The 12,701-nt window shown below is 36.2% G+C and overlaps 1 pseudogene; it reads right to left on the bottom strand.

Moving 5' to 3' along the window:
* LOC101563228 overlaps window positions 1-12,701 on the bottom strand; it is a 513,765-nt pseudogene that overhangs the window by 442,147 nt on the left and 58,917 nt on the right.

Genomic DNA, 12,701 nt, shown 5'->3' with positions numbered 1-12,701 from the left:
TCTCTCTCTCTCTCTCTCTCTCTCTCTCTCTCTCTCTCTCATCTCATCTCTTCTGCACATGTTCTTGCCATGCGATACTATTTCTACACAGCCATCAACAGAATCTTGGTGCTGGTGCCATGCTTCAGAACACTGAGCTAAATAAACTTTCTTTCTTTATGAAGTACCAAGCCTCAACACAAAACAGACAAAGATAACTATTTTGCATCATATTTAGTAAAATACAGAGTCAAACAAGAGTGAAAAGTAAGGAGCAGGCATATCAGTTCAGGGCAGGAGACAGATGTCTCTATTTCTCTGTAACATTTACACCAAATTCTCTCATATGTTATCTGAAAGATGATAATCTTTTGTAACTACAAAATATTAGGGGCAGACAGACAGGATAATGTTTTCTTTCAGATATGTATTTAGGGGATATATTGTTAGCACAGGTGCTGAAGGTGGCAAATATGCTGGAAAGCACACTAATACCTTAGCATTAGTAAACAGGTATTTTCTTGGTGGGTGCTATAAATGCCAAAAAAGTTTTCAAAGAAATGAGAGTGAAAAAGATTGGGTTATTATTTTCAAAACTGATTTTGAACGAAATTTTTTTTATAAAAATGGCTTGCAACTAGAAGATACTGCTGACCTCAGAAATAAACAGATGCATCTTTACCATCAGGAGACAGTTTTAGAAAGGATTCTCCCTTGTTAGCTCAAGTTTATTCTTATCTGTAAACACAAACTGCCTAGGGAATTTGGACACAGGCTGATTGCATATGTTCAGAGGCAGAGCAGCATAATAGTGGGGAACATAGAGTTTGCAACCAGTCTGCCTGTGTTGGCTGTGCCATTTAACTAACTATGTGCTAGTGGAAATTTTACTTAGCCCCTCTAATTCTTAATTATCCATATTCAACAGACAAGGAAGGATACCTAATTCATACAACTGTGATAAGATGCACATGGAGATATGTGTACTATGATCATAACAGTTCCTGGCACACAGTTACTCTGGAAAGGATTCATCATTTTCAACATTTTGTTATCTCATTTTTAAGACTGGAAAAACAGAAATCAGAAATCTAACATTTAGATTTCTAGATTCAGCTTAACTGGATTTGAAATTTTTGTCTAAAGAACAATATCAGGCTGGCCAAATAGCTCAGGGGTATAAAGAGCCTGCAAGCAGGCACATAGGCCAGGGGTTCGATTCCCTAGGCCTGCTGTGCTGGGCCTGCCCCTGGGTATGCTAAGACTGGGCATGGTGGTGCACGCCTGTAATTCCAGCTCTTGGGAGGCTGTAAACAGGCGGATCACTATAAGTCCAGTCTAGTAGTGGGACCCTGAACACCCTGTAGACCCTTCCCTAAAAATAAAAAAGAACAATATTATTTACTTGACTATGTCTTAAAAATTGTTTATATAAATGTTCAGTGTAAGGAAGGGAAAAATGGTTCTGTGGTTGGGGTATAAAAATTGAGTTGCTATAACACAGATTATCAGAAGAGAAACCAGATTTAGTCACCTATGTGTGCTGAGATTCCTACAAAATATAAAACTCTGAGAACAGTCACTTGATAGAAGCTTAAGCAGCATCCTAAACTACAGACAGCAATAGTGACTTAGGACTTCCAGAGGACGATAGGCTCACAAGCTCTGCAACGGTGACAGGAAAGGTAAGGTGAATAAGATCACCTTGTTATTCAGATAAATGTCCCTCAGGAGATAAAAGTTATCTGGATCAGTCCTTTTCCTGATACAAATAATATTTTGGGGCTTTGTTTATAGGAGTATATTTCTTTTACAGAAGTATATTTCTTTCACAAAATGACATTTTTTCAAAGTAAATCTGCAGTTTCTCAAAATAACCTTCCCAAACAAATATTTTGGGGAAGCATGTTCTGTTCTCCTACAATCATATTTTGGGGTAACGTCTTAAGCCTGCACAGCAGAAACCCACAGTTATAGTACCTAATGTAAGACCCACCATCTTGAATCTTATAAAAACCAAGTTCCTAGAAAAGCAGGATTCCAAGATTATGGTACAGCGCTGGCACCTGGTGGCTACAAGCTATAAAACAGAGAACTAGAACTCTCTTTTACTGCTTCTAGAAAGGAACAGGCCTATATATATCACAAGGTTTTGTTGTTCTACGGTTTAGAAACCCTTCAAGTTCTAAAATATCAGTCTTAAGCTTTTTATAGAAAATAAACTTCAAATGACCACTAAAAATATGAAGAGATGGTTATTGCCCCCACTAAAAGACAAATAAATGAAAATGAAAACAATTAAATCATATTTTATGCCCAACAGATTGTAAAATGTTTCAAAGTCTAATACTATCAACTGGTCACAGGAATGTGGGAAGGCGTAAACTCTACTATCATTGTCCAAATTGAAAGGGCTCTTTTGTTGTACAGTAGAAATTTAGCAGTATCTAACCAAAGTGAAGATGTGTATGGCCTACAACTCAGCAATTTTTTGTTTTGTTTTGTTTTTGCAGAACCAGGGATTGAACTCAGGCCCTTGTGCTTGCCAGGCAAGGGCTTATTTTACTGAGCCATCTCCCCAGCCCCTCAAAGCACTTGTTTTGGTTGTTGTTGTTCTGTTTTGTTTTTGTGGGGTTTTTTGTTTTTGTTTTTTGTTTTTGTGGTACTGGGGATTTAACTCAGGACCTTGTACCTGCCAGGCAAGTGCTTATTCTACTGAGCTATCTCTCTGGCCCCAACTCAGCAATTCTAATTCAGGGTATGTATCCTCGACCTTGTGAAATGTCTGTGCTCAAGGAAATGCATTACTAGGCTAGAAATAATATATGATATGGATACAAATAATGTGTAGCAGTATTTTGTCTGTAAGAGCAAAAAATAATTCTGAAAACATCTCAAATGCTCAGAAATTGGAAGATTGGTGCTTTGTCATACATATATTGCTTAAAAGCATAAAGCAGTAAGACTGAATGAACCAGACCTACATGTGTCCACAGGGATAAATCTAGAAAGTAGAGTGAAGGACTCAAAGTACAGAATGGCACATACAGTATGCTATTTGTGTGACTATTAAAAGCCAAAGATAATTTATATTACTTTTTAAAAAGTTAACATAATAAAACATTAAAATATGCAATGTAAGGAAGTCCAAGGCAGTGGTTGTTTTGGGGAAAGAATAAAAGAGGATGGCACTAGGTAGATAAGGGGAGTTTAATATACCTTCAATGTTTCATTTCTAAAAACTGACTTTTTTCTGGCATTTTTTGTATATTGATATTTACTATATTCTCTATTTTCTTCATGCTTATATTCACACATTGAAATAATTTTCAGGGAGGAAAAGAGTGAAACTCTAACACATGAAACAATGGTATATGGCTCAGTGGAATAAGCGCTTCCCTGGCAAGTGCAAAGGCCTGAGTTTAATCCCTGGTTCCACCAAAAAAAAAAAAAAAAAAAAAAAAAAAAAAACAATGGTATGATTATTATGTTTAATGAAACAAGTCAGTCATAAAAGAATGAATATTGCACTATTCCACTTATATGAGGAACCCAGTGCAGGCAAATTCATAGAGACAGAAAGCAGACTAGAACTTAACAAGGGCTGGAGGGCAGGGAACACATGAAGTTTCTGTTTGGGATGATGAGAAATATCTAGAGATAAATACTAGTGATGGCTTCCCAGCAATGTGAATATACATAATACCATTGAATGATATACTTAAAAATGGTTAGAACAATAATGTTAATATTTTACTGCCACAAAATTAATTTTAAAAAGCATGAGCCAATTCCTGACCTTGGGAAATCACTCAAGTGTAGTAGGGAAGTATGATCCTTATGCATGTTTGCAGTTGGAGTACAGAGCTCAGTAGAAAGATGAGGAGACCACTGCAGCTGGCAACTCAACATTTCATTAGAATGATAACAGGATAAAACCAAGATTTATGGTTAGGTAATTAAAGGCTACAAGAACCATATTTTACTGCTTGAAATACAAGCCATGTTTCGCTTAACCCCAAATGGGGACCAAAGTGTTTTAAAGTTTTTAAATTTTGGAATAATTTAAGATATTTTGGGGTTGGGACCTAAGACAAAATACAATTCTTGTTTCCACCTGCCTACTGCCACATGAGGAGGAGGAGGAGGATCCCACCCACACCACCGAGCAAGGAAGAGCTCACCTGCCCACCACGGGCATCAAATTGCCAACTCCTTGTCAGCTCTGCATCTTGACTCATCTCAGCAGGGACCACAGAAGCAACTAAGAAATGACCAGGCTAACTGATATGAGCTTAATGTCCCAAAAGAAGAGGTAATCTTGAAAGAGTTTGCTGCTTCTAGGAGAAATAAGGGATGGGCTAGTAGTGCTACACCAAAGAAAAAAGCACATCTGGTGGAAAATAAAAACAAAAATTAAAACAAAAGCCATAAACAATGTGGGGTTTTACCATGAGAGTAACTTCTTTGAGTTTGAGAACAAATTCAAATGCAGCACCTGGCATGTTGCCAGAGAAAATTTAATCAAGAACCATTTTGGGTAAAGGTTGATTGTGTGCATCTCAGACAAAGAATACCTATACTACAGCATCACTACAGGATTGGAGAGTTAGCCTCCCACAGAGACTGGATGAGAGATAGCCACAAACTCTAGATGTGGAGAAGGTGCGAGCCAGACACAGATCCCACGAGATTCCTTGAAAAGTTCAACCTCAGGCTAAAAAGCATGCAGGGACTGCGTTCCATGGTGGGAGGCCATGTTCAGCCAAGGCGACTTCCAGAGGTGGCTAGTTCTAAAAGTAATGACATTGAGTCTAGCAGTCTACTTGAACTCTTAACCCATTGCCTACAAATGGAGGCCAGTGGTCTAACTGCTTCTCCCTGCACCAACATGAGCAAAGATGTGTCTCAACTTGGACAATTATTGCTATCTGAGGTTTACAGATAGAGGAACCTCTTGAGTTACCTCACTTGGGTTATTTCACTAACCCACAGGCTATAAAATGGCATAGAAAGGACTATGACTTACTGGATTCCAAAGACTGCAGGTCCTAAAAGGAAAACACTAATTTGGAAATAGATGGGATCCATTTTTTTCTCCTCTATTTTTTTTTTTTGTCTGTTTTTGTTTTTGGTGTGGATAGAGTTTTATCTCCTATTTTCCTTTTCCCTTTATTATCATTGTTTATTTGTTTGATTTTTGTTTAATTTTCCTTTATTTTCTCTCTGTTTTAATATGTTCCCCTCTTATCTTTTTTTTTTTTGCGGAACTGAGGATTGAACTCAGGCCCTTGCACTTGCCAGACAAGCACTTATTCTACTGAGCTATCACCCTGGCCCCCTTATCTTCTTCTTTCATCACATAATTTTTTAAATTCTCCTTTTTCATGTACTCATTCCTCAAAATCTCCATCCTTACTAATATAACCATTAAGCTTTATGAATCTATATGTAGTTAGGTAACTATATTTTACTAAAGTTTAACACTGTTCGATTAGTGGAGGTAAAGCTTTTTGAGTAGATATTTACTGTAGTCAATATCTGGTTTGTCTCAGTATTTATACTATAATCATAGATCTCTGAGATTTTTTTTTTGGCTGGCTCAGTCTGCCTTACAGGCACGTCTGGTAAGGCACGTGGAGCTGGGGATCGAAGTGTGGTCCCCTGAGCCTGACTGGGTTTGCCAGAGCAGGCACATAAACAACAGAGCTAATCCACAAGCACCCTTATACTATAATCATAGATCTCCTCTGTATGGCTTAGGGTGGTACATGATTGTTATTTATAGTGTGTCAATATCCAATATGTACTCTCAGGCTTTCATAGAGAGCACACTAGCCAAGCAATGGCCGTGACTCATCCACATGGCTGCACTGACAAAAGTTCTACAATCTGAGGTACAGGATCTCAGGATAAATCCTGAGGGGATTTCACTGACCTTCTCAGACCAAAAAGCTACAACTCTTGTTGCACAGGTCCTGCTTTACCTTGGTCTTAACCATCCAGTAGAAAAGTATGAAGACGAAATATAGGAAGTAAAGCCATGTTGTTATGTTGAGCTGTGGGGGACTCAGGTCAATAATTTCTGACATTGCCAGTTAAACAGAAGACCCAATGCTATTATGGGCTACTGGACTCTTTTAGAATATTTTGCTGAGTTTACACACCTATAATACTCAATAACGGAACTTAGAAAAAATGGGGCATACCGATGAATGTCCATTTTGTATCTGTGTATTCAAAGTGGTTAGGATAGATATATAGTTGCATTCTCTTAATGAATAGAACGATTTGTTCTAATGGTGTTTGCAAATAGGATCTCAAGTCCGCATCTTGTACAGCAATTAACCACTAAGAAGAATATATGCAGTGTGTTATTTTTTGAAACTGTACTTCCGATTTGATTTGAAACTGTCTCATTTCTATCTGTTTATCAATAAAATTTTGAAAAAAAATCCAATATGTATTCTATACTATTATTCTTGCTGACTTTACTGCTAACAAAGGTAACATACTTGTTCCTATCAACTGGTTTTATCTGTATAACACTATCTGAATTACCTGGGGGTCATAAAAATACTGCAACCCATTCCTGAAAAAGTGAGTACTTGGCCAAGAACACTATTACCTCCCTTCTCAAATTAAAGGAAGTTTCTAGATCCTGGGAAAGAAGTAAAAGTCCAGTTATACATTACTAAAGAATTTCCCATACTAGAAACAAAGCTATCCACTATAATCAACCTGCAAACCTCAACACAGAAAACAAACAAACCAAAAACAGAAACATGAAAATAAAATGCAACAAAATGCCACCTCAAACTCCTAATCCTCCAAAGTTAATCCAGGAAGTATCAAGGGGAAGAAATCAAAAGTCACAGAGAAGAACTATCTGGAAGGATGGAATAATAATGGAGTAGCAAAAAGAGATCAATAAAGTGTCTGGTAAATTCAATGAAGATATAACAAATCAGATAATGATCCTAATGAAATTAATAATCAGAAAATTTTCAAAAGACAATAAAAAACGCTAGCAGAGCTCAAAAAAGAGAAATGTAAAACATGAATGTCAAACATAGAAAAGAATTGATATAGGTAAACAGATGCAACTTGAATCCATACCCATAAGTGAAGCAAATCAGACTCACATGTGTAAACACTGTATTATTTCGCAGGTATGAGAAACTGAAAGAGTCAATATGGTCTAAAATGTACTATAGAGATAGTGAGATAGGAAGAAATTGTTCAAAGGAAAAGAGAAACTAGGATAGGGGAGAAGGGAAATGATGGAAGGGAAAAAAAGCAAATCATTTATACTATTAATGTCTTTTATTTGATTGAAAGTGCACCCCAGGGGTGCACTGAGATGTTGAGATGGCAATTGAGACTGGGCATGGCGGTGCACGCCTGTAATTCCAGCTCTTGGGAGGCGGTAAACAGGCGCATCACTATGAGTTCAATCTAATAGTGACACCGTGAACAATCTGTAGACCCTTCCCTAAAATACAAAAAAAAAAAATACTAATGCAGATAGGAGGAAATTTTAATGCCCATATCTTATACTCTGAATAACTACTTTAAAGATAACATGATGTATTTACTACTGTTATTCTACTATTGTTTTGTTATAAGAATTTTTACCTTTTTTCATAAAATAAAAATTAACTGATCAAATAAAAAAATTAAATTTCATTAAAAGAAAGTTCCAGACATAAATCTATAAGATTAAAAATTGAAATGAAAGTATAGCAGTGGAAATGACCAGTGTAATGACAAACTGTCAGATATAGAAGACAGGATTGTTGATCAATTAATGAGATAACTGAAAAACATGAAAAATGAATCCTAAAGCTGCTAGATAAAGCAAAGAAGATTTATCTAAGATTAATTGGAATTAGTGAAAAAATCAGAAGAACACAGAAAGGGCTTTAAAAAAACTGTTTGCAGAAGTGATCGCAGAAAACTTTCCAAACATGGAAAAAGAATATAACATACAGTTAAGTGAGACATACAGGATCCTAAATAGCCATGAGCAGAAAACAACTGCTCCATAACACATCATAAATCAAAATACCAGAAATCCAAGACAAAATCAGACAAAACCAATGAAGGCTCTTCAGTTATAGCAGACTTCTTGACACAACACTTCATGGTTAAAAGAGCTTTGAGTGAAGTGTTTCAATCCCTAGAACCAAACAGCTTCCAACTCAGACTGATATATCCTGCAAAATTATTTTTCAAATTTCATGGAAAAATCAGGTATTTTCTGGATAAATGGCACCTAAAGAAATTCATGACCACAAAACCAACACTCCAAAAACCACTCAAGGATTATAATAGAGACAATGAAGCTACCAATGACAAAAGATCCAATGGAATCGATATACCAGATAAGGTGAACAAATAAGTATAAGGGAAGGAAAGGTAATCAACACTAGGAAAACAACGCAATCACAGGAATAACTAATTACCTATCTGATACAACTACCAATGTGAATGGTCTCAATTCACCAATCAAAAGACACATATTAGCAGAGAGGATCAAGAAACAAAATCAAATAATATTCTGTTTATAAGACATACATTTAACCCAAAAAGAAATTCATAGACCAAAAGTCAAAGAATGGAAAACGATAACTCCATGCCACAGGAACATCACAAAAAGAAAGAGTAGATATTTTCAAGAAAACTTAACTTTAAGCCAAAAGAGATCAGAAAAAGCAAAATGGATACTACATATTGGTTAAGGGAACTACAAGAAAAGATAACAATTATAAATATACATGCACCAGGGGCTGGTGAGATGGCTCAGTGGTCTAAAGCACCTACTTGGAACAAGCTTGGCAAAGCACAGGGACCACGGTTCAATCCCCCAGCACCACATGCCAGCCAGCCCCGCCCCCTGGTGGGCTGAGCTGGTCACACACACACACACACACACACACACTAAATAAATAAATAAATAATTTAAAAATATATATATACATGCACCAAATACAGTGCATCTAACTTTATAAAACAAATATTAGAGCCGGCCAAATAGCTCAGTGGATTAAAGCGCCTGCAAGCAGGCGCAGGGGCCAGGGGATCAATCCCTGGGCCTGCCGTGCTGGCCCCGCCCCCCAGGGTGCACTGAGATGGCAATTTGTGGTGGTGCATGCCTGTAATCTCAGCTCTTGGGAGGCTGTAAACAGGTGTATCACTATGAGTCCAATCTAGTAATGACACCATGAACAATCTGTAGACCCTTCCCTAAAATACAAAAAAAAATGTATATTACTGGACAAAAAATGATTGAATAAATATCCATGCAATTGTAGTGGGAAAATTAAATAACCCACTATGACAAATAGACAAATCAATTAAATGAAAGCAAGAAAAAAATAACAGAGTTGAACCAAACCTTCAAGCAAATGGGCTTAATAGACATAGTATATACAAAGTGTTTCACCCAACAATAACAGAATACACATTCTTTTCAGGAGCACATAGAACTTTGTCCCAGATAAGACCACATGGTACCCAGTAAAGCATGTTTAAATAAATGCTAAAGAATCAAAATGTCACCATGTATATTATTAGACAATAATGCAATAAAACTAAAACTCAATGGTAAAATAAACCACAGAATTATGCAAGTGTATGAAAATTAAGCAACACACTGTCAAATAATCAATGCATCATGGAAGAAATAAGAGGATTCCTAGAATTAAACAATACTATAAGTAAAACAAAGCAAAATTATGGGATATGATGAATACAATCCTAAGAGAGAAGTTTAAACCTATGAATAGCCACATGAGAAAAACAATGAACTTAAGTAAAAAACCTAATGAGGAACCTCAAGGTCCTGGAAAGACAAGAGCCATCCAAACCCACAGCTAGTACAAGGAAGGAAATAAATAAAGGTCAGAGCAGAAATTAATGAAATGGAGACTGAGAAAACAATACAAAGGTTCAATTAATCAAAGAGCTGGTTTTTTGAAAGAATAAAAAAATAGACGAACCCTTAGTCAATCTGAACAAAAACAGACATGAATCAATGCAATTGGAAAGGAAAAGGTAAAATCACAACAGACACTGCTGAAATGCAAGAGTTTATTATCAACTACTTCACAAACATGTATGCTAATAAATTGGAGAATTCAAAAGAAATGGAGATTCTTAGATACATATGAATTACCAAAACAACCAGGAAACAAAAATTCTAAATAGTTCACCAACAGGCAATAAAATTAAAGCAGTAATTAGAAACCTACCAACTAAGAAAGGCCTAGGTCTTAATAAATTCACCACTGAAGTTTACAAAAACTTCAGGGAAGATCTAACACCAGTACTCCTCAAACTCTTTAATAAAATTGAAAGGAAAGATACAGTCCCAAAGTCATTCTTGGAAGCTGGCATTACCCAGATTCCAAAATCAGACAAGGATCCAACTAAAAAAGAGAATAACATGCAAAGCTCTAGAATGAACATAGTTGAAAAATTTTCAACAAGATCCTGGCACACAGTCAAGCAGAAGACCCAATACTATTATGGGCTACTGGACTCTTTCAGAATATTTTGCTGAGTTTATACATCTATAATATTCAAATAGTGGAACTTAACAAAAAAAAGGGGATACAGATGAATGTCCATTTTGTATCTGTGTATTCAAAGTGGTTAGGATAGATATATAGTTACATTCTCTTAATGAATAGAGGAATTTGTTCTAATGGTGTTTGTAAATAGGATATCATGTCCGCATCTTGTACAGCAATTAACCACTAGGAAGAATGTATGCAATGTGTTAGTTATTGAAATTGTCCTACCAATTTGATTTGAAACTGTCTTATTGCTATTTGTTTCTCAACAAAATTATGGAAAAAAATTTAAAAACAGATACTGGCAAACAGAATGCAACAAATTATCAAAAAGAACATACACAATGACCAAGCAGGCTTCATCCCAAGGATGCAATTATGGTTCAAAAAATGTCTATCAATAAATGCACACATAAAGAGAATCAAGAACAAAAATTACATGATTAGTTCAGTAATCACATAAAAAGCTTTGAGAAAATTCAACTTCATTTATAATAAAAAGAAACATCAGGCAAATAAATTTACAAGGACCTTGCCTCAATCTCAGAAAAGCTATTTATGACAAACCTACTATTAATACCACATTAATAAAGAAAAACTGAAACAGTTCCCTCTAAAGTCACGAATAAAACAAGAATATCCAATATCAACCACTCCTTCTCAATTTAGTCCTTGAAACATTAGCTAGAGTAAGAAGAAAGCAGGAAAGAGAAAAAAAAATAAAAGGGGTATGTATAGAAAAAGACAAAGTCGAAGTACCATTGTTTACAAATTATATGATCCTCTATTTACAAGACTCAAAGAAAATTCACCAAAATACTACTAGAAATGATAACCAAATTCAGCAATATAGCAGGATATGAAAACAACATACAGACACCAAATGTTCCTATACCCTAATAATAAACTCACTGGAAAGAAAGCAAAAAAACAGTACCATTCACAGTAGCACTGAGAACAATTAGATAATTAGGAAGTAACCTAACCAGGGAAGTGAAAGACCTCCAAAGAAAATTACATCACTATGAAAAAGGAGAACAAATAAGACCTCAGGAAGCAGAAAAAAATGCCATTCCAGGATAGGCAGAGCCAATATAGTCAAAGTCAAAATTGTCATACTTCCAAAACTGGTATGAAGGGCTGGCCAAATAGCTCAGTGGATTAAAGCACCCCGAGGTTGATCCCCTGGCCTGCAGTGCCAGCCCTGCCCCCTGGGCATGCTGGAACAGCAATTGAAACTGGGCGTGGTGGCACGATGCCTGTAATCCCAGCTCCTGGGAGGCTGTAAACGATCAGACCACCACGAGTCTGATCTACGCAGTGAGACCCTGTATACCCTGTACACCCTGTCCCAAAACTGATACAAAATCTTAATGCAAAACATAAAAAAACAACAGCATTCTTCACATATCTGGAGAAACCAACCCTAAAATTCACATGAAACCAGAAGAGAACCCAAATCGCAAAAGCAACCCTGGTAACAAAACCAAAGCAGGAGTCATCACAATCCCAGATTTGAAGTTATTCTACAAAGCTACTGTGATTAAAACATCTGGATACTCTCATAAAACTAAGCAAGGGCATCAATGGAACAGAACAGAGGTATCAGAAAAAGCCTAGTCATATCAGCTATCTGATCTTTGACAAAGGAGCCAAAAACATGCTGGAGAAAAGATAGCCTCTTTAATATCTGTGGCTTGGAAAACTGGACATCTACACGCAGAAGATTCTGTCTAGACCCACATATCTCACCACGTACTAAACTAAAATGTGGGAGATTTCCCTTCTCCTGTTCCATTCCCCTAAACCTGCCTCCACACCTTGGGCATAAGCTACTGGAAAAATAATAATTTAAGATTCAAAAAAAAAGGCTCAAGTAAAAATGGATCGGAGATGTGTTAAAACAGAAACACTTCATCTTCTGGACAATAACACAGCCATAGGCAAGGACTTTCTGAACAGAACCCCAACGGCACAAGAAAAAGTAACAAGAAGCAATAGAAATGTGATCATATCAAATTAAAAGATTCTGCATAGAAAAGGAAATAATAAAGAGACAATCTACAGAATGGGAAAAAATTCCTAGCTTTTGCTAGCTATTCCTTTTTAAAATTTTTTTATTTTATTTATTTATTTATTTAT

The sequence above is a fragment of the Octodon degus genome, unplaced genomic scaffold, assembly GCF_000260255.1.
Source record: "Octodon degus isolate 3935 unplaced genomic scaffold, OctDeg1.0 scaffold00223, whole genome shotgun sequence".
Lineage (NCBI taxonomy): Eukaryota > Metazoa > Chordata > Mammalia > Rodentia > Octodontidae > Octodon > Octodon degus.
This window is presented reverse-complemented; position numbering and strand designations above follow the sequence as displayed.